The sequence below is a fragment of the Rutidosis leptorrhynchoides genome, chromosome 2, assembly GCF_046630445.1.
Source record: "Rutidosis leptorrhynchoides isolate AG116_Rl617_1_P2 chromosome 2, CSIRO_AGI_Rlap_v1, whole genome shotgun sequence".
Lineage (NCBI taxonomy): Eukaryota > Viridiplantae > Streptophyta > Magnoliopsida > Asterales > Asteraceae > Rutidosis > Rutidosis leptorrhynchoides.
Genome location: NC_092334.1, coordinates 484,465,528 through 484,489,767, shown reverse-complemented (window position 1 = coordinate 484,489,767; position 24,240 = coordinate 484,465,528).

Below are 24,240 nucleotides of genomic sequence, written 5' to 3'. Positions count from 1 at the left end.
TGGAATAGATTTGTTACCAATTTTCACGTAGCTAAAATGAGAAAAATTATCCAATCTTGTTTTACCCATAACTTCTTCATTTTAAATCCGTTTTGAGTGAATCAAATTGCTATGGTTTCATATTGAACTCTATTTTATGAATCTATACAGAAAAATTATAGGTTTATTGTCGGAAAAATAAGTTACAAGTCGTTTTTGTAAAGGTAGTCATTTCAGTCGAAAGAACGACGTCTAGATGACCATTTTAGAAAACATACTTCCACTTTGAGTTTAACCATAATTTTTGGATATAGTTTCATGTTCATAATAACAATCATTTTCTCAGAATAACAACTTTTAAATCAAAGTTTATCATAGTTTTTAATTAACTAACCCAAAACAGCCCGCGGTGTTACTACGACGGCGTAAATCCGGTTTTACGGTGTTTTTCGTGTTTCCAGGTTTTAAATCATTAAGTTAGCATATCATATAGATATAGAACATGTGTTTAGTTGATTTTAAAAGTCAAGTTAGAAGGATTAACTTTTGTTTGCGAACAAGTTTAGAATTAACTAAACTATGTTCTAGTGATTACAAGTTTAAACCTTCGAATAAGATAGCTTTATATGTATGAATCGAATGATGTTATTAACATCATTACTACCTTAAGTTCCTTGGATAAACCTACTGGAAAAGAGAAAAATGGATCTAGATTCAACGGATCCTTGGATGGCTCGAAGTTCTTGAAGCAGAATCATGACACGAAAACAAGTTCAAGTAAGATCATCACTTGAAATAAGATTGTTATATATATAGAAATTGAACCAAAGTTTGAATATGATTATTACCTTGTATTAGAATGATAACCTACTGTAAGAAACAAAGATTTCTTGAGGTTGGATGATCACCTTACAAGATTGGAAGTGAGCTAGCAAACTTGAAAGTATTCTTGATTTTATGTAACTAGAACTTGTAAAATATATGAAGAACACTTAGAACTTGAAGATAGAACTTGAGAGAGATCAATTGGATGAAGAAAATTGAAGAATGAAAGTGTTTGTAGGTGTTTTTGGTCGTTGGTGTATGGATTAGATATAAAGGATATGTAATTTTGTTTTCATGTAAATAAGTCATGAATGATTACTCATATTTTTGTAATTTTATGAGATATTTCATGCTAGTTTCCAAATGATGGTTCCCACATGTGTTAGGTGACTCACATGGGCTGCTAAGAGCTGATCATTGGAGTGTATATACCAATAGTACATACATCTAAAAGCTGTGTATTGTACGAGTACGAATACGGGTGCATACGAGTAGAATTGTTGATGAAACTGAACGAGGATGTAATTGTAAGAATTTTTGTTAAGTAGAAGTATTTTGATAAGTTTCTTGAAGTCTTTCAAAAGTGTATGAATACATATTAAAACACTACATGTATATACATTTTAACTGAGTCGTTAAGTCATCGTTAGTCGTTACATGTAAATGTTGTTTTGAAACCTTTAGGTTAACGATCTTGTTGAATGTTGTTAACCCATTGTTTATTATAACAAATGAGATGTTAAATTGTTATATTATCATGATATTATGATATATAATATATCTCAGTATGATGTATATACAGTTAAATGTCGTTACAACGATAATCGTTACATATATGTCTCGTTTCGAAATCATTAAGTTAGTAGTCTTATTTTTACATATGTATTTCATTATTAATACACTTAATAATATATTTACTTATAATTTAACATAATTAACCAAGTGTATCAATATCTTAATATGATTCATATGTACCTAGTAAGACGTTGTTATAACGATAATCGTTATATATATCGTTTTCGAGTTTCTTAAATTAATAGTCTCATTTTTATGTATATAACTCATTGTTAAAATACCTAATGAGATACATACTTATAATAAAAACATGTTAACTATATATATAACCATATATATGTCATCGTATAGTTTTTACAAGTTTTAACGTACGTGAATCACCGGTCAACTTGGGTGGTCAATTGTCTATATGAAACATATTTCAATTAATCAAGTCTTAACAAGTTTGATTGCTTAACATGTTGGAAACATTTAATCATGTAAATATCAATCTCAATTAATATATATAAACATGGAAAAGTTCGGGTCACTACACATAATTCTTTTATTTCATATTTAATTTCCTTTATTTTATATTTAATTGCACTTCTAATTATCGCATTTTTTTTGTTATTGTATTTAATTGCACTTTTAATTATCGTACTTTTTAATTATCACAAGTTTATTTTATCGCACTTTTATTATTCGCAATTTCATTATCGTTATTTACTTTAAGCTTTAAATTAAGTCTTGTATTTATTTATTATTTTACATTTGGTTTTAACTGCGACTAAAGTTTTAAAATCGACAAACCGGTCATTAAACGGTAAAAATCCCCCTTTATAATAATAATATTACTTATATATATATTTGTATTTTTATAAAAGTAAACTAATATAGCGTTAAGCTTTGTTTAAAGATTTTCCTTGTGGAACGAACCGGACTTACTAAAAACTACACTACTGTACGATTAGGTACACTGCCTATAAGTGTTGTAGCAAGGTTTAAGTATATCCATTCTATAAATAAATTAAAACTTGTGTAATTTGTATCGGTTTTTCTAGTAAAAATATAAACTATTTCATACCCCCACGCTACGACATCAAGTATTTTTGGCGCCGCTGCGGGGGAATCGCTTAAAAGCCGGAAGCGCAACGCTAATATAGAAAAAAAAAAAGATTTTTAGTTTACTTTAATTAAAATTCATTTTTATAAAAATACGTTTTAAATATTCGAAAATATAAAAAGAAAAACAAAAATATAAGTATTTTTAAGTTTTTGTTAAATATTTAAGTTTTATAAAGTTTCTTTATTTTTATATAAGTTTTATTTAAGTATTTTGTTTTTATTTAAAACATAAAAAAAAACCGAATTTTTTTTAATATATATATAAATCTATTTTTAAGATATTTATTAAATTATAAAGTAGTTCTATTTTTATTTTAGTTTTTAAATATAAGTTTTTATTATATAAATATTTTAGATTTTAAAACAAAAAAATATAAAACAGAAAATAAAATAAAATAAAATAAAACGTCGAATTAAAAACTGTACCTGAGTTGAATTCTGGAACCCCGCGACTCGCGGAGTTTTCTGCTTCGGGCACCGCAACTCGCGGAGACACTCTGACACCGACAGAACCCTAATTCAGCATTAATTATGGGTAATTATTATTTATTATTATTAACCCTAATTAATTATTAATATTATAATTAGTTTTACTTTTTATTTAATTTATATTTTAGTTAAATTAGTTTAATTAAATTGTAAAATTAATAGTTTTAATAAATAATTAATATAAAAATAATATTTTTTTAAAAAAAATTGTACTTTTTACAACTTTTTGTATATTTTTATATTTTGTCCCTTATTAATCATTTTAGCGTAATATTTGTATTTTTAGCTCATATTTAGTTTTAAACTTAGTTTTTGCCATAGTTATTTTTACTTCTAGATTTTTAGGCTTTGCCGTAGAATTCCTTAAGTACTTTTTCTTTAGACTAAGATTTAGGTGCTTTAGAATTTTGCGACGCCTTTTTAAGTTTTAGTTTCTTTTTAAGTTATCTCCATTTGGGATTTAGTTTTTCCTGTAAGCTTTAATATTTTTAGACGACTTTTACCTATGTATCAATTATCATTCCAATTAGTAATCTCAATTTGCGATTATAATTTTAAGTTAGTTGTAGTAATAAGGTTAGGTTAGTCAAGTGTTTTTAAGTGTTATAAGTTTCTTTTAGTTTTCCGTCACCTTTTATTTTTCAACCATTTTTCTTTTTCGACCTTTTTCGACACGCTCTTTTTCTTTTTTATTTCTCGCTATTCTAGTTTTTAGGACATAGATTTTTATTCTACTTCTTATCTAAATTTCTTAAAATTACGAAAATTTATTTTAAGTGGTTAAATTAATAGACATCAAAATTTTCTGGTTCGTAGTAATAGTTGGATTTGTACGTGGACTGGGTTATTGGAGCCAAACAGTCCTCAATTATATTGAGACCAAACGAATCCTGCCCCTCTGCTGCATCTTTTGGCTATTCGAAACGTGGGCAAAATCAGAAAAGTCTATTGATTGGATAACTTATTATAATTTTTCTTTCCTTTTAAAAACTAATAGGATATTCAGTGAATGCACCGAGCAAGACGTTCACCACCTTTTGTACGTTCACCACCTGTAACTAGATCAAGACATTTAGCAAATATTACTGCCGTTGATTTTTCTTTAGAATCGTCATCCAGTCGACCAAGTACTCCAGTTCAAATTTCCGATAATCCATTTTTTGAACCCGACCTCACAATTGAGAATTCGAAGAATATTCAGGGACGATTCATAGATCCTGAACCACTAAATTTTCCTCCGGAACCACCAATCATTCAAATAGAGATTGTTGAGGAAAGAACCATTAAATCAGAATCCTCTAGTGATTCCGATTCAACAAATTCAATTATGGAGAATCTGGAACCTTTAAGTATGGAAGATCGAATGAGAGCTAAACGCACTGGCCAAGGTCACGCAATTACTCAACCAGACATTAATGCACCAGATTATGAAATCAAAGGACAAATTCTACACATGGTGACTAATCAATGCCAATTTAGTGGTGCGCCGAAGGAAGATCCAAATGAACATCTACGTACCTTTAATAGGATCTGCACACTATTTAAAATAAGAGAAGTGGAGGATGAACAGATATATCTCATGTTATTTCCCTGGACTTTAAAGGAAGAAGCCAAAGATTGGTTGGAATCGTTACCTGAAGGGGCGATTGATACATGGGATGTTTTAGTTGAAAATTTTCTTAAACAATTCTTTCCTGCATCTAAAGCCGTAAGACTTCAAGCAGAAATTGTTACGTTCACACAGAAGCCGAATGAAACTCTATATGAGGCGTGGACTAGATTTGGAAAGTTGTTAAGAGGATGTCCGCAACATGGTTTAGACACCTGTCAAATAGTACAAATATTCTACCAAGGATGCGACATCACTACAAGGAAAGACATAGATATAGTAGCTGGTGGTTCTATTATGAAGAAAACCGAAACTGATGCTTACAAAATTATTGATAACACTGCTTCCCACTCACATGAGTGGCACCAAGAAAAAGATATCGGTAGATCATCTAAAGCAGCTAGAGCCGATTCTAGCCATGACTTAGATTCCATTTCCGCAAAGATAGATGCTGTCGAGAGACGAATGGAAAAGATGACTAAGGATATTCACGCAATACGAATTAGTTGTGAGCAGTGTGGAGGACCACATTTGACAAAAGATTGTCTCAGTATTGAATTAACAATGGAACAAAGAGAGAATATTTCATACATAAACCAAAGGCCTGGAAATAATTATCAGAATAATTATCAACCGCCAAGACCTATTTACAATCAAAACCAGAATTATAACCGAAATATTCCATACAACAACCAATAAGGTCCTAGCAATCAACAAGTATCCAATAATACTTACAATCAGCAAAGACCTAATTTTCAAAACAAACCACCACAAAAAACCGATGATAAAAAGCCGAATTTAGAAGATATGATGACGAAGCTAGTTGAAACTCAAACGCAGTTTTTCACATCTCAGAAACAAACTAATGAACAAAATGCTCAAGCATTTAGAAATCAACAAGCTTCTATTCAAAATCTGGAACAAGAAGTAAGTAACCTAGCAAGGTTAATAGGTGAAAGAAAACCGGGAAGTCTACCTAGTGATACAAATGCTAACCCCCGGAATGAAACAGCTAAAGCCATTACCACAAGAAGTGGTACAACACTTAAACCACCTGAAATACCTGTAACTTCTGATGAAGCTATTCCTACTCCACAAGAACCACAACCCGATCAAGATAAGGAAAAAGAACCGGTAGTTGAAAAGGTTAATGAAGATAACACAGCTAAGGATAAACCTTATGTTAAACCATACCAACCACCACTTCCTTACCCGAGTAATATGAAGAAAGAGAAACTTGAAGCCGAGCAATCCAAATTCTTAGATATGTTTAAACAGATAAATGTAAATCTTCCTTTCATTGATGTGATTTCAGGAATGCCTAGATATACTAAATTCTTGAAAGATCTAATCTCAAATAGAAAGAAAATGGAAGAACTCTCGGCTGTTACCATGAATGCTAATTGTTCAGCAGTGCTGTTGAATAAGATACCAGAAAAACTATCTAATCCAGGAAGTTTCACAATTCCATGTTTTCTGGGTAGTCTTAGTTCAATAGAAGCATTGGCAGACTTAGGTGCTAGTATAAATCTAATGCCGTATTCACTATACACTAAACTAGACCTTGGAGAATTGAAACCAACCAGAATAAGCATACAACTAGCCGATAGATCAATAAAATATCCTAGAGGGATAATGGAGAATATGCTAGTTAAAGTTAGTACTTTAGTATTTCCAGTAGATTTTGTTGTTTTGGACATGGAAGAAGATTCTCAAGTTCCTCACATATTAGGAAGACCATTCTTAAACACGGCTAAAGCAATGATAGACGTGTTCGGTAAGAAATTGACCCTAAGTATAAAGGATGAGAGTGTTACCTTTTTAGTTGATAGAGCAATGCAACAACCACAATCTGCAGATGATACATGTTATTATATTCAAACCATAGATGCATATGCAGAATTATTAGAAGAATTTCCAGAATTACAAGGAACAGGAGAATGTTCTTTAGGAGAAGGTAATGAACCAATTGATGAAGCTGAAATGTTAGCTACACTTATAGCTAATGGATATGAACCAACAACAGAAGAAATTCAAATGTTAAAAGAAGAAGACAGATATCGATACAAATCATCGATAGAAGAACCTCCGAAATTAGAGTTAAAGCCACTTCCAAACCATTTGGAATACGCTTATTTACATGGTGAATCTGAATTACCTGTAATAATATCGTCTTCTCTTACTGAAAATGAGAAATCACAACTCATTTCTGTGTTGAAAGCTCATAAACCAGCCATTGCATGGAAGATTCGTGATATTAAAGGAATAAGTCCTTCGTATTGCACACATAAAATCCTTATGGAAGAAGGTCATAAAACGTATGTGCAACGCCAACGAAGACTAAATCCTAATATGCAAGATGTAGTTAAGAAAGAGATTATTAAACTGCTAGATGCAGGTTTGATATATCCAATCTCTGATAGTCCATGGGTAAGCCCAGTTCAATGCGTGCCTAAGAAGGGTGGCATGACTGTCATTACAAATGAGAAAAATGAGCTTATTCCTACTAGGACTGTAACAGGATGGCTTGTGTGTATTGATTATAGAAAATTAAATGACGCCACCAGAAAAGATCACTTTTCCTTACCTTTCATAGATCAAATGTTGGAAAGATTAGCCGGAAATAGTTACTATTGTTTTCTAGATGGATTTTCCGGATATTTTCAAATTCCAATAGCACCCGAGGACCAAGAGAAAACCACATTCACGTGCCCTTATGATACTTTTGCTTACAAACGCATGCCATTTGGACTTTGCAACGCCCCTGCAACCTTTCAAAGGTGTATGATGGCGATTTTTCATGACATGATAGAAGAATGCATGGAAGTTTTCATGGATGACTTTTCAGTCTTCGGTGATACATTTGAATCATGTCTAGTTAATCTGGAACGAATGCTTATTAGATGCGAAAAATCAAATCTAGTTCTTAATTGGGAGAAATGCCATTTTATGGTTAAAGAAGGCATCGTTCTTGGTCATAAAATTTCAAAAGAAGGAATTGAAGTGGATAGAGCTAAAGTAGATGTAATTGCTAAACTTCCACATCCCACCAATGTTAGAGGAGTTAGGAGTTTTCTAGGGCATGCCGGTTTTTACCGACGTTTCATAAAAGATTTTTCTAAAATTGCCACTCCTATGAATAAACTCCTAGAAAAGGATGCTCCAATCATCTTTTCAGATGAATGTATCAAATATTTTAATATTCTTAAAGAGAAACTCACTAATGCGCCGATCATGATAACACCAAATTGGAATCTACCATTTGAACTAATGTGCGATGCAAGTGATTTTGCAATGGGAGCCGTTTTAGGACAAAGGATTGAAAAACGATTTCAACCTATATATTATGCTAGTAAGACGTTACAAGGAGCACAAACGAACTATACAACTACTGAAAAAGAACTCCTTACTATTGTCTTTGCTTTTGACAAATTTCGATCATATCTCGTTCTAGCAAAAACGGTGGTCTATACCGACCATTCTGCTCTTAGATACCTATTTTCAAAACAAGATGCTAAACCAAGATTAATCCGTTGGATCTTACTCTTACAAGAGTTTGATATTGAAATCCGAGATAAAAGAGGAGCAGAAAATCTCGCCGCTGATCATCTTTCTCGTCTTGAAAATCCTGAGTTAGAAGTTCTAAATGAATCGGCCATACAAGACAACTTTCCTGATGAATATCTATTGAAGATAGATCATAAAGAAATTCCATGGTTTGCAGACTATGCAAACTACTTAGTTTGTGGATTCCTTGAAAAAGGATTATCGTACCAAAGACGAAAGAAATTCTTCAGTGATATAAAACACTATTTTTGGGAAGATCCACATCTGTTTAAAAGTTGTCCCGATGGAATAATACGCCGATGTGTATTTGGAGATGAAGCCAGTAAAATATTAAACTATTGTCACACAGGACCAACAGGAGGGCATTATGGGCCTCAACTAACAGCAAGAAAAGTTTATGATGCTGGATTCTATTGGCCTACAATTTACAAAGACGCACACCTTCTTTGCAAATCCTGTGATGCTTGTCAAAGGGCCGGAAAAATAAGTCAACGTGATGAAATGCCACAAAATGTCATTCAAGTATGTGAAGTATTTGACATTTGGGGTATTGACTTTATGGGTCCATTTCAAAAATCTCATAATAATCTATATATACTCGTAGCCATTGATTATGTATCTAAATGGGCGGAAGCACAAGCTCTCCCAACTAATGATGCACGAGTTGTAGTCAATTTTTTAAAACGTCTTTTTGCAAGGTTTGGAACACCGAAAGCTTTAATAAGTGATCGGGGTACTCATTTCTGTAATAATCAACTTGAGAAAGTTCTTAAAAGATATGGAGTAACTCATAAAATCTCCACCGCATATCATCCACAAACAAGTGGACAAGTTGAAAATACCAACCGAGCTTTAAAACGTATTCTAGAGAAAACCGTAGGATCAAATCCGAAGGAATGGTCCATTAAATTGGAGGATGCACTCTGGGCTTTTAGAACAGCCTACAAAACTCCAATTGGAACCACACCTTTTAGACTTGTTTATGGAAAAGCATGTCATCTTCCAGTAGAAATTGAACACAAAGCATTTTGGGCTTTGAAGACATGTAATCTTGATTTACATGAAGCCGGACGTCTACGATTAAGTCAACTAAACGAATTAGAAGAATTAAGACATGAAACATACGAAAATTCGTTAATCTATAAGGAAAGAACGAAGAAATGGCATGATAAAAGAATCAGAAGTTCAAAAGAATTTAAGGAAGGAGACAGAGTTCTTCTTTTCAATTCACGATTCAAGCTATTTCCTGGAAAATTGAAATCAAGATGGTCTGGACCATTCATAGTCAAAAGAGTTTTTCCATACGGAACAGTAGAATTGATAAATTCAAATGGGATTGAATTTAAAGTTAATGGTCACAGAGTTAAACATTACATACATGGTCCGATGGAAGTCGACAACGAAGTTAATCACAATTTCGACACCACGGCTAACTAAGTGTGGGGAGAATCAAGTCTTTAAAGGATAATATGTATTTCTGTTAGAGTTAGATTGTCTGTTTTCGTGTAGTTCTCGAAAATGGAACCCGAATGGTCTTTCCCTAGCAGACCCTAAAGAACTAGTCTTCTCCCCCCATTCTGAATTTTTATTTTTTTACGAAATGAAGACTGCCTGTGAACTAAACCATGGTCTAATGCTACACGCTTTGATCACTAAACGTAATAATGACACACTTCCGAGTGAAATAGTATCAGTAATCAGAGAAAGATTGGACGGAGTTAGAAAAGAATCCAGATGCGAAGATAATAACTTACAATTTGGTAAAGGAAAATCAAAATCTGCAGCGAAAAGAAGAGCACGACACCTAGAAAGATGTCACAAATGCGGAAAATAGTCACATGGAGGTAAATGTTCAAATAATCAAACCTATTCAAACACCGAATTTGTTACTTTATGCAGAGACGGACCGTTCATATGTTTAGAAGAAAAGACACTGAATGCTCGAGGTTACGCCTATGTAGCTATGGAAAACCCATTAAACCGACTATCTTATGAATGGGATAGATCATATAACTAAGAAATCTATTTCACAGGTATGTTTGTACAGTTTTTTTTTTATTTTTTTTATTTTTAACCTTTTGATAATAAACGCCAATTTGTTCGCTATAAAGTATTAAATTGGTATTGAATAAAATTAGGTTTGGCGACCGAAATTATTGATATCATTCAAAATTTTATTACATCACTGCAAAATTTAACGTTTATTCTTAAGGTATAAATATCTTTAATCAATCAACCCAAAATATTTCAAAAATTCGTCATGTGTTAAATTAGGTCTTGGAACCGAAATTACTTTACCGAAAAGAGGGGCGCATATTTTTGATAATATTTGATTGATTAAAGTGGGATAAAAAGCCAAAAAGATTTTTAATTTTATTTTTACCATGTTTTTAAAATTAATATATAAATCTTAAATTAATATTGTAAACTTTGTAAAAACAATATATTTAAAATTGTAAATATTTGAAAATTTTATATAAGTTTGGTGTGAATTTATAATATGAATTTTTAAATTAAGTTTGGTGTGAATCTTTAATTTTTAAAAAAATATGAATTTTTAATTTTATGCATTTCAAAATTTTAAAGTTTGGTGTGAATTTTTAATATTAATTTTGAATTTTATATTTAAATTGTGTGAATTTAAAAACAAAAATTTACTTTATCTCATTAAGTTAAAAATATGATTTTTAAAATTCGTCGTATGTTGAAGACTAGGTCTTTGAACCGAAATTGCTTTACCCAAGGGAGGGACGAGAACTTTTATTATCATTATTTTTAATCTTATTGAATTAAAGTATGCCAAAAACATAAAAAAACCAAAAATCTTAGCTTTTAAAACAATAGCTACAAAAAGACAAATTTTAAAATTTTGTCGAAGGACGGACTAGGACATCGATCCGAAACGACCTCGTCCTAAATAACAAGGGAAACAAAATTTTAAAATTAATTACTTAATTGTTTTAATTAATATAAGATAAGATTTTAATTTAAAAAAAAAAAAAACAAACTCCGCGACTCGCGGAGTTTGAAGGTTTAAACCCCGCGACTCGCGGAGGGACCGAAATACAGAAAAAAAATAAAACGCAAAGAACTGATCAGTCCACACCACAACTCAAACATACAGCGAAAATACTGCCGAAAAAACCCCCAAAAACACCCCCAAAATCACAATTTTTAACCGTTAATCATCAAATCTTTTACTAAAATCATGTTGAGAAGGATGCTATCAAGGAATTACTCAAGAAAAACGGTAAATTTCTACACCTAAACACCATTTAATCCGAAAATTAGTGTTCTTGAGCAATTTTTTCCCAAATTTGATTTTGATGCTTTTTAGTGTAATTATGCTTAAATTGCTTATGTATTATGCTTGTATAACCTAGATTGATGCTATTTAACATGATTAGAAGTCTTAAACTTCAAATTTTGAGTAATCTAGGGGTTGTGTTCTTGAGCAAATTTGGGGCTTTTTGATATAAACAGGTTATGGCCGATTTTTGTCATGAATTGTTGCTAAATTAAGTAGTGTAACATGTTTAGGTAGTTAAATGATCCAAACTTTGAGCCTAAACATGATTTTGAGAATTAAAGTGGACTTTTTCAAGTCTAAAATTCATGAACTTGATTTTTGAAAGATAATGCCATTTGAAACTTGTTTAATTGCTAGTAATGATTATTTTGACATGTTATTTGAGTTAAATGCTTATGAACTTGGCGAACATTTTCGTATATGCTTATTTGAAAAAGTGTAGATTTGATAAAAATATGAAAATGAGCTTAAGTTTGATATAAATTGATCATGTCATTGTAATTATTTTGATTGATGATTTTGCTGACACTAATGCATATTTGGATGCACAAAAATTGTGTTTGATGTGTTTTGCAGACTGAAAGGGGTGAATCTTCATCCCAAGCTCGCAATGCTCCTGCTGAGAATTCGGAACAACAGGAGGTGGATAACTACTACAAGCAAGATATATCTCATCCAGTCATGACATTTTCTGATATGCACTTGGAAGATTTGCACCCGAACCTGAGATTTGACAGACTTTGGATAGATTATCCAAAATACCAAAGGGATTTGCATACTCTTCATTCTAAAGTTGTTGAGGTACCTAGGGTCATAGAATGGGGACCATTAGAAGCTGTAGAATTGGCCGGGCCAATTAGGGAATTACTTGCACAGAGGTATGGTAATTCTACTTTTAACGACTGGGTACGTTTATTCACCATGCGTAGACCTGTATATAAAGTATGGTGTGAAGAATTGTTGTGTAGTATAGAATTAAATGATCGGGTAGCTAGTTTAACCGATCGATCTTTTATTAGATTTTTGTTAGGAGGTTCGATGCGCCACATGTCTTTACTAGACATGGCTCAGGCTTTACGTATATATACGCCTGAGGAGTTAGCATCTGCCGATTGTAGAGGGTTGATACTAAATGGTAGAAAGATAGATGAAAATTTTGATACACACGGTGTATGGAGTCAAATGACAAGCCATCACCGATTCAAAGGGGGAAATTACTCTTATTTGGATATAGATAGAGCTGAATTAAGAGTAATTCATAGGTTTTTAGCTAATTCGATTACACAAAGAGGTAAGAACAAGGAAAAGGTAAATGAACAGGATTTGTTTTACCATATGTGTATTCGAGACCCACAAAGCACTGTAAGTATACCTTATTGTGTGGGTTATTATTTATCAGCTATGGTTAGGGGGATGAGACCGCATAGCATAATAGGAGGTGGTATATTTATTACTTTGATTGCTGAATATCTCGGTGTGGATATAAGTCGGGGGGATTATTAGTCGAAGAACCAGAACCCCGCGATATAATAGGTTTAAATGTATACCATGGTGCGAAAGTTTTGAAGAGGCGAAATAATGCCGCAGTACAATACCATGGTAGACATCCACAGGTTGAGAGAAACCAACAGCAAGGTAATGTAGGAGGGGGGAAATGAAATTCAAGAAATGCAAAGGTTTATAGCTTCACAGGAGTACGAAAATGCTAGACAGAGAGCATTTGAAGATTGGCAAGTTCATCAAAACCAAATCATAGCTCATTGCCAACATATAGGTAGAAACTATATTCCTACTCCAAAACCCATATTCCCTCCCTGGTCTATAGAGATGCAACCACCGTATCCTACGTATAACCCAGCCGAAGCATTCTATAGCACCTATGGTTATGCATGGAACCCCTATTGGTATCAATATCATCCCTAGTCTACTTAGTTTTATTTATTTTGTAATTTGTAATGTTGATACGTTTAATACTTATGTTAATATTGTAATAGTTTTTATAATTTTCTAACTTTTATTCTTAGATTTTAATAATTTTATTGAATGTGGGGTAATATACCAAACTTCAAAAATATGTATATATGTTTGCAGTTTATCTTATGTACACAACAGGGTAAAACAACGCATTTTCAAAGACTGGCATTAAGTTCAGCAAAAGCAACTAATTTTGACGACAAGATGCAAAATATATGTGAAATAACAACAAGACGGAATGAACAAATGATGTGCACCATTTATCATTCAGCAAACAAATGCCAATATATTTGGAAACTTTGGTAAAAATTTAATCATTTTCACACAAATCACCCTCAATAATTTAAATTGTTACTGATTTCTTGTAAATGAGGGCATTGCAAGATCTTAAGTGTGGGAAGGGGTTAAATTCTTTCGGATTTTAAAATTTTTATCTTAAACACTGGGTTACCATTAAAAATACTAGTAAAGCAGTAGTTGTATTAGAATCTAGTGCTCTCTGATAATAAAGAACAGCCCTAGTCTTATATACTGACTACCCAAATCTAGTAAAATTTTTCAAAATTTTCAATTAAATGAACTCAAAATCATGTTTATACATATTTATGAAAGATAAAACTAGGTTTTAATACCGAAATTATTGTAACCTCGGAAAGGACATAAATTGAGAAACAAACCAAAATGTTAAAATTCATTTAAAATGGAATAGAGGACAATAAAAAGGAAAATAAAAGCCAAGTGTGGGAAAATTCTCCAAGTTATTCAAAACATATATCACATATTTTTGTACAAATAACTGAAAATACTTTTGCTTTGGACTAAACTAAAAAGTTTTACCTGATTTACTGTAAGAAAGATGGATCTACACGATGAATCAATTCCATCATTAAAAGGAAGTAAAGTCTTCCAAAAAAGACACGCGCTTTTTGATTTAGGTCAAGAAGTTGTCATCCAGACCAGCTGTAGGTTGACGAAAAATCTAGAAAAGTCATCACTAAAATCAGCAGGAAATCCACGGACCTCAGCATTAAACAGGGTCGCCAAGTGGTCAGATTTATCCTAACCATGAAAAGGATTTATCTCGTAAAATGGGGGGCACCATGCAAATTAGCTGGATAAGACTAATGAATCAGATCTTCAGAAAGGATAATCTCCTTAAAAGATTAAAAATCAGCTTTTAAGCCTGATATTACTCAATCCTTGAGATTGACCTTAAAGATTGAGAATTACAAACTCATGGAATTCAATGATATCTAAACTCGAGCTTGAGCGAGAAAATATTTTGATCAAAATTACAAACCGATTTGTTTTCTAAAAACCCATTTTCAATGCGTTCATTGTCATTGAACGTAAAATCCTAGGAATTCACCTGAAATTCATTAGGTCACCTGAACCAAATCGGGTGTCAACCGTAAGAACGGTGGTTGCATAGCATGGTCAAAGGCAGGACCTTGTGCCAGCCCAAAAAATTATAAGGATGAGCTTTACTATTGCTCATACCAAGGATAGTAATTGCGTCTGACACGTTATAGACCATAATTAAAAGCATGTCAGGGGACATTGCCTTAACAGTTGCTTGTTCAACGCTTTCCTTTACAACCGGACGGTAGTTTATCGAAAGGTAATATACGGGACAAGTAAACTGGACGTGTTGCTTTCCAAATACAAGGTTAGCAAGTGGGTGACACAAAACCGCAAGTTTTGAGCTAAAATTTTCAAATCTGAAACCCACCAAACCCACAAAAATATATTGCAAACACCGGTAAAGGGTTATTCCGGAAAACTTATCTAGGGTAAAAACTAGATTTAATTTTCAAAAGATCAAATGTTTTCATAAAGATCCAATTTCCTTAATGGATCTAAATTTTTATAGTCATGTGGGACTGTAAACCATATCGTTACTACCATTGTTTATACCGCCGTATAGAAATCACTGATGTACAAAGTGTGAAGAATAAAGAAGTGATTCTAGTATTTCAAGACGATATTGCTTGAGGACAAGCAACGCTTAAGTGTGGGAATATTTGATAATGCTAAAAACGAACATATATTTCATAGCATTATTCCTCAAGAAAGACAAGCTTTTAGTTGCAATTGTTCTATTTACAAGTGATATTCGTTTAAATGATAAAAGGTGAAGACAAAAGACAGATTCGACGAATTGAAGACGCAAACGACCAAGAAGCTCAAAAGTACAAAATACAATCAAAGAGGTTCCAATTATTGATAAGAAACGTCTCGAAATTACAAGAGTACAAGATTCAAAACGCAAAGTACAAGATATTAAATTGTACGCAAGGACGTTCGAAAATCCGGAACCGGGACCAGAGTCAACTCTCAACGCTCGACGCAACGGACTAAAAATTACAAATCAACTATGCACATAAATATAATATAATATTTAAATAATTCTTACAATTATTTATATATTATATAATATATTATAAACCGTCGGCAAGAAAGGCTCCAAACTTGTGTGAGCTGTAATAGCAAACTCTGCGACTCGCGGAGTTTGAAGGCAAAAAGGGCCGCGAGTCGCGGAGACCCAAATTCTGAAACTCCCTATAAAAGCAAACGAAATCTGATCGCAAAAAAAAACATATATCCATCCATCTCTCTATCTATATCGTAATATATATATTTATAATTTATATATTAATTTTAATTTTAATTATAATTCTAATAATAAGGGTATGTTAGCGAATATTGTAAGGGTGTAAGTAGAAATTCTGTCCGTGTAACGCTACGCTATTTTTAATCATTGTAAGTTATGTTCAACCTTTTTATATTAATGTCTCGTAGCTAAGTTATTATTATACTTATTTAATCCGAAGTAATCATGATGTTGGGCTAATTACTAAAATTGGGTAATTGGGCTTTGTACCATAATTGAGGTTTAGACAAAAGAACGACACTTGTGGAAATTAGACTATGGGCTATTAATGGGCTTTATATTTGTTTAACTAAATGATAGTTTGTTAATGTTCATATAAAGATTTACAATTAGGCGTCCCTATAAATTACCATATACACTCGATCGGACACGATGGGCGGGGTATTTATATGTACGAATAATCGTTCATTTAACCGGACACGGGAATGGATTAATAGCCACTAGAATAATTAAAACAGGGGTGAAATTATGTACAAGGACACTTGGTATAATTGATAACAAAATATTAAAACCTTGGGTTACACTCAGTCGACATCCTGGTGTAATTATTAAACAAAGTATTAAAATCTTGTTACAGTTTAAGTCCCCAATTAGTTGGAATATTTAACTTCGGGTATAAGGATAATTTGACGAGGACACTCGCACTTTATATTTATGACTGATGGACTGTTATGGACAAAAACCAGACGGACATATTAAATAATCCAGGACAAAGGACAATTAACCCATGGGCATAAAACTAAAATCAACACGTTAACATCATGATTACGGAAGTTTAAATAAGCATAATTCTTTTATTTCATATTTAATTTCCTTTATTTTATATTTAATTGCACTTCTAATTATCGCATTTTTTTTGTTATTGTATTTAATTGCACTTTTAATTATCGTACTTTTTAATTATCGCAAGTTTATTTTATCGCACTTTTATTATTCGCAATTTCATTATCGTTATTTACTTTACGCTTTAAATTAAGTCTTGTATTTATTTATTATTTTACATTTGGTTTTAACTGCGACTAAAGTTTTAAAATCTACAAACCGGTCATTAAACGATAAAAACCCCCCTTTATAATAATAATATTATTTATATATATATTTGTATTTTTATAAAAGTAAACTAATTTAGCGTTAAGCTTTGTTTAAAGATTTTTCCTGTGGAACGAACCGGACTTACTAAAAACTACACTACTGTACGATTAGGTACACTGCCTATAAGTGTTGTAGCAAGGTTTAAGTATATCCATTCTATAAATAAATTAAAACTTGTGTAATTTGTATCGCTTTTCCTAGTAAAAATATAAACTATTTCATACCCCCACGCTACGACATCACTCCTCCTGAGAATGCGGAACAACAGGATGTTGATAACTATTACAAACAAGATATACCTCATCCAGTTATGACATTTTTAGATATGCACATGGAAGATTTGCACCCGAACTTGAGATTAGACAGACGTTGGATAGATTATCCAAAATACCAAAGGAGCTTGCACACTCTTCATTCTAAAGTTGTTGAAGTACCTAGGGTAATAGAATGGGAACCGTTAGAAGCTGTAGGATTAGGCGAACGGATTAGAGAATTACTTACACAGAGGTATGGTAATTCTACTTTTAACGATTGGGTACGATTATTCAACATGCGTAGACCTGTATATAAAGTATGGTGTGAAGAATTATTGTGTAGTATAGAAATAAATGATCGGGTAGCTAGTTTAACCGATCGAACTTTTATTAGATTTTTGTTAGGAGGTTCGATGCGCCACATGTCTCTACTAGACATGGCTCAGGCCTTACGTATATATACACCTGAGGAGCTAGCATCTGCCGATTGTCGAGGGTTGATATTAAATGGTAGGAAGATTGATGAAAATTTTGATACGCATGGTGTATGGAGTCAAATGACTAGCCATCACCGATTTAAAGGGGGAAATTACTCTTATTTGGATATAGATAGAGCTGAGTTAAGAGTAATTCACAGGTTTCTAGCGAACTCGATTACACAGCGAGGTAAAAATAAGGAAAAGGTAAATGAGCAAGATTTATTTTACCACATGTGTATTCGAGACCCACAAAGCGCTGTAAGTATACCTTATTGTGTGGGTTATTATTTATCAGCTATGGTTAGGGGGATGAGACCGCACAGTATAATAGGAGGTGGTATATTTATTACATTAATTGTTGAGTATCTCGATATGGATATAAGTCGGGGGGGATTATTAATCGAAGAACCAGAACCCCACGATACAATTGGTTTAAATGTATATCATGGTGCTAAGGTTTTGAAGAGGCGAAATAACGCCGCAGTACAATATAATGGAAGACATCCACAGGTTGAAAGAAATCAATAGCCAGGTAATGTGGGAGGGGAAAATGAAATGACAGAAATGCAAAGGTTTATAGCTCACAAGAGTATGAAAATGCTAGACATCGAGCATTTGAAGATTGGCAAGTTCATCAAAACCACATCATAGCTCATTGCCAACATATAGGTAGAAACTATATTCCTACTCCAAAGCCCGTATTTCCTCCCTGGTCTATAGAGATCCAACCACCGTATCCTACTTATAACCCAGCTGAAGCATTCTATAACACATACGGTTATGCATGGAACCCCTACTGGTATCAGTATCAACCCTAGTTTATTTAGTTTTATTTATTTTTGTAATGTTACTACATTTAACACTTATGTTAATATTGTAATAGTTTTTATAATTTTCTAACTTTTATTATTAGATTTTAATAATTTTTGAATGTGGGGTAATATACCAAACTTCAAAAATATGTATATATGTTTGCAGTTTATCTTATGTACACAACAGGGTAAAACAACGCATTTTCAAAGACTGACATTAAGTTCAGCAAAAGCAACTAATTTTGACGACAAGATGAAAAATAAATGTGATGTAACAACAAGACGGAATGAACAAATGATGTGTACCATTTATCATTCAACACAAACAACAATATGTTTGGAAACTTTGGTAAAATTTAATCATTTTTCTACGCTAATCACCCTCAATAATTTAAATTGTTACTGATTTCTTTCAAATGAGGGCATTGCAAGATCTTAAGTGTGGGAAGGGGTTAAATTCTTTCGGATTTTAATTTTTTTTTATTTAAACACTTGGTTACCATTAAAAATACTAGTAAAGCAGTAGTTGTATTAGAATCTAGTGCTCTCTGATAATAAAGAACAGCCCTAGTCTTATATACTGACTACCCAATTCTAGTAAAATTTTTCAAAATTTTCAATTAAATGAACTCAAAATCATGTTTATACATATTTATGAACGATAAAACTAGGTGTTAACACCGAAATTATTATTACCTTGGAAAGGACATAAATTGAGAAACAAACCAAAATGATAGAATTCATTTAAAATGGAATAGAGGAGAATAAAAAGGCAAAGAAAAGAAAATAAAAGCCAAGTGTGGGAAATTTTTACCAAGTTATTCAAAACATATATCACATATTTTTGTACAATTAATTGAAAATACTTTTATTTTGGACGATAATTAACTGTTTTACCCGATGAAAGAAAAGAAGAGATGGATCTACACGATGAATCAATTCCATCATTAAAAGGAAGTAAAGTCTTCCGAAAGAGAAACGCGCTTCTTGATTTAGGTCATGAAGTTGTCGTCCAGACCAGCTGTAGGTTGACGAAAAACCTAGAAAAGTCATCTCTAAAATCAGCTGGAAATCCACGAACCTCAGCATAAAACAGGATCGCCAGGTGGTCAGACTTATCCTAACCATGAGAGGATCTGTCTCGTAAAATGGAGAGGACGCCGTGCAAATTTGCTGGATAAGACTAATGAATCAGACTCCCAGAAAGGATAATCTCCTTTAAAGATCAAAAATCAGCTTTTAAGACTGATATTACTCAATCCTAGAGATTGACCTTAAAGATTTAGAATTACAAACTCATGGAATTCAATGATATCTAAACTCTAGCTTGAACGAGAAAATATTTTGATCAAATTAAAACCGATTTGTTTTCTGAAAACCTATTTTCAATGCGTTCATTACCATTGAACGTAAAATCCTAGGAATTCACCTGGAATTCATTAGGTCACCTGAACCAAATCGGGTGTCAACCGTAAGAACGGTGGTTGCATAGCATGGTCGAAGACATGACCTTGTGTCAGACCGAAAAATTATAAGGGTGAGCTTTACTATTGCTCCTACAAAGGATAGTAATTGCGTCCGACACGTTATAGACCATAATTAAAAGCATGTCAGGGGACATTGCCTTAACAGTTGCTTGTTCAACGCTTTCCTTTACAACCGGACGGTAGTTTACCGAAAGGTAATATTCGGAGCAAGTATACTGGACATGTTGCTTTCCCAATACAAGGTTAGCAAGTGGGTGACACAAAACCACAAGTTTTGAGCTAAAAATTTCAAATATGAAACCCACCAAACCCACAAAAAGAATTTGCAAACACCGGTGAAGGGTTATTTCGGAAAACTTATCTAGGGTAAAAAAACTAGATTTAATTTTCAAAAGATCAAATATTTTCATAAAGATCCAATTTCCATAAAGGATCTAAATTTTATAGTCATGTGGGACTGTAAACCACATCGATACTACCATTGTTTATACCGCCGTAAAGAAATCACTGATGTACAAAGTGTGAAGAATAAAGAAGTGATTCTAGTATTTCAAGACTATATTGCTTGAGGACAAGCAACGCTCAAGTGTGGGAATATTTGATAATGCTAAAAATGAACATATATTTCATAGCATTATTCCTCAAGAAAGACAAGCTTTTAGTTGCAATTGTTCTATTTACAAGTGATATTCGGTTAAATAATAAAAGGTGAAGACAAAAGATAGATTCGACGAATTGAAGACGCAAACGACCAAAAAGCTCAAAAGTACAAAATACAATCAAAGAGGTTCCAATTATTGATAAGAAACGTCTCAGAATTACAAGAGTACAAGATTCAAAACGCAAAGTACAAGATATTAAATTGTACGCAAAGACGTTCGAAAATCCGGAACCGGGACCAGAGTCAACTCTCAACGCTCGACGCAACGGACTAAAAATTACAAGTTAACTATGTATATAAATATAATATAATATATAATTAATTATATAAATTATATATATATATATATATTATATTTATATATTAAAACAGTCGGCAGACTAGGATCCAAACTTGTGTGAGCTGGTTTTACGAACTCCGCGACTTGCGGAGTTTGTAGTGGAAAAATGCCGCGACTCGCGAAGAGACCCTGGACAAAAATGCCTATAAAAGCCAGCGCATTCTGAACGTAAAATATATCTTTTTCTTCATTCATCAACGTAATATATATATATATATATATATATATATATATATATATATATATATATATATATATATATATATATATATATATATATATTATATATATTTATATTTTAATTTTAAATTTTAAATCCTAATAATAAGGGTATGTTATCGAATGTTGTAAGGGTGTAAGTCGAAATTCTGTCCGTGTAACGCTACGCTATTTTTAATCATTGTAAGTTATGTTCAACCTTTTTACATTAATGTCTCGTAGCTAAGTTATTATTATGCTTATTTAATCCGAAGTAATCATGATGTTGGGCTAAAAATATTAAAATTGGGTAATTGGGCTTTAGACCATAATTGGGGTTTGGACAAAAGAACGACACTTGTAGAAATTAGACTATGGGCTATTAATGGGCTTTATATTTGTTTAACTAAATGATAGTTTGTTAATTTTAATATAAAGATTTACAATTGGACGTCCCTATAAATAACCATATACACTCGATCGGACACGATGGGCGGGGTATTTATATGTACGAATAATCATTCATTTAACCGGACACGGGAATGGATTAATAGTCACTAGAATTATTAAAACAGGGGTGAAATTATGTACAAGGACACTTGACATAATTGATAACAAAGTATTAAAACTTTGGGTTACACACAGTCGATATCCTGGTGTAATTATTAAACAAAGTAATAAAACCTTGTTACAGTTTAAGTCCCCGATTAGTTGGAATATTTAACTTCGGGTATAAGGATAATTTGACGAGGACACTCGCACTTTATATTTATGACGGATGGACTGTTATGGACAAAAACCAGACGGACATATTAAATAATCCAGGACAAAGGACAATTAACCCATGGGCATAAAACTAAAATCAACACATCAAACATCATGATTACAGAAGTTTAAATAAGCATAATTATTTTATTTCATATTTAATTTTCCTTTATTTTATATTTAATTGCACTTCTAATTATCGCACTTTTATTTATTGTTATTGTATTTAATTGCACTTTTAATTATCGTACTTTTTAATTATCGCAATTTTATTTTATCGCACTTTTATTTATCGCAATTTCATTATCGTTATTTACTTTACGCTTTAAATTAAGTTATATTTATTTTTAATATTTTATATTAGGTTTTAACTGCGACTAAAGTTTTAAAATCGACAAACTGGTCATTAAACGGTAAAAACCCCCCTTTATAATAATAATATTACTTATATATATATTTGTATTTTTATAAATTAAAACTAATATAGCGTTAAGCTTTGTTTAAAGATTCCCTGTGGAACGAACTGGACTTACTAAAAACTACACTACTGTACGATTAGGTACACTGCCTATAAGTGTTGTAGCAAGGTTTAAGTATATCCATTCTATAAATAAATAAATATCTTGTGTAAAATTGTATCGTATTTAATAGTTTTTCCTAGTAAAATTTAAGAGTATTTTATACCCCTTAGCTTTAACTATCAACAACATCATCATCTCGAGAAATAATGTAAGTGCAAAAACTCTTCGCAATAATTTGATACCCCAAAAAATAGGTATCTTTATTTGGAGAGTTTTAAAAGGTAGAATCGCGGTTAAAACTGAACTTGAAAGACGTGGTATCGGATTGAACACACTGTCATGTCCTGTATGCAACAAGGTATTCGAAACATTAGAACATGCTCTATTTTCATGTGACTTTGCAAAAACTGTATGGGCGGGTATTCATCAATGGTGGCAAATTGATCTTTCTCCGCACACCCAACTTGAAGACCTGCTTGGAGGTGATAGATATGGCAATCTCCCGGTAAGTCTCACGAGAATCTGGCAAGCAATAGCGTGGTCGACGTGTTATCTCATTTGGAAAAATAGAAATTACAAAGTGTTCAAAGACGATTCGTGGTCCACCTCAAAAATCATATGCGAGATCCAAGTTAAATCGTTCGAGTGGATTGGCAACCGGTCGAGAAAGATTCATAAAGATTGGCTTCAATGGCTCATAAATCCTATCAACTTAGGAGCACCTGACATCAATAATCTCGATCCCGGTTAAAGCAGTTTTTATGTCCAATCTTCGGGTTCGTAGCTCCTTTAGGATACGACAGTGAACAAATGGTGTACTTCGATTTAGTTTCTGAGAAAGTCTGTATAGTGTAGCATACATCGAGAATATGCGATAGTATTAGAGATAGTTCCTGTAAAATGAGGACAATGGTGTATAGAGCACCTGCTGTACATATATATTTATACATATAATACCATTATTGCTTTTTCAAAAAAAAAGAGAACGATCGGTCAGGGAAGAGAGATGAGAAGAAGGGACGTTTGGTGTTTATTTTATATAGGAGGGTGAGATGTAGGTTGGGGTTTTTTTTGTAAATAAAACGAACAAGGACTGGATGAGAATTAGTGGGTAAGATAAATAAATAAATAAATAAATAAATATATTTCAAATTGTCTATGTATATTACATTGCTGGCTCTGATTTTAAAGAGTCAGATACATAGTTTAATAGGAGTAATTAATAAATAGTAAATACAAGTGAGTGATCAAAAAACTTGCAACATCAATACTGCTAAGTTTGCATATAATATATTTTAAATT